The following is a 461-nucleotide window of genomic DNA, read 5'->3' as shown; positions in this document are numbered from 1 at the left end:
GGCCATTGGCTTGGAGAATTGTTTTCCAGAGAAGTGGCCATTTTCACATATCCTGTAGGAGTCCTAATTTCTAGGACCCATTACAATCCCACTCCTCCCATCTACCTTGAAAACCTAGGGCTGGTAAGATGACTCAGCACTTAAGAGGACCGATTGCTCTTCCGGAGGTTCTGAGTTCAAATCCCAGCCAAAAAAAAAAAACTTACCTGGCAGGGGAGACACCATGATCACGAAGGCGGTTTTCCCAGGGCGAGGCTTATCAATTGCACTCTGGATGTGCTGACCCCTGCGATTTCCCCAAATGCAGGAAACTCGACTGCATAATTTGTGGTAGTGGGGGACTGCATTCGCGCTCTCCCCTGGGGGGGAAAAACTGCCAGGTGGTAGTGGCACATGCCTTTAATCCCATCACTTGGGAGGCAGAGGCAGGTGAATTTCTGAGGCCAGCCTGGTCTACAGGG

At 51.0% G+C, this 461-nt stretch overlaps 1 non-coding gene across 1 annotated transcript; it reads left to right on the top strand.

Annotated features, from left to right (window-relative positions):
- Window positions 1-198: 198 nt before the first annotated feature.
- On the top strand, window positions 199-362 carry LOC116094629. The gene has a single exon (XR_004120246.1). It is a non-coding gene; the product is annotated as a U1 spliceosomal RNA (small nuclear RNA).
- The last annotated feature ends 99 nt before the right edge of the window (window positions 363-461 follow it).

The sequence above is a fragment of the Mastomys coucha genome, unplaced genomic scaffold (genome assembly GCF_008632895.1).
Source record: "Mastomys coucha isolate ucsf_1 unplaced genomic scaffold, UCSF_Mcou_1 pScaffold16, whole genome shotgun sequence".
Classification (NCBI taxonomy): domain Eukaryota; kingdom Metazoa; phylum Chordata; class Mammalia; order Rodentia; family Muridae; genus Mastomys; species Mastomys coucha.
Note: the sequence above shows the minus strand (reverse complement) of the source record. Positions and strands in the feature narration are given on the sequence as shown.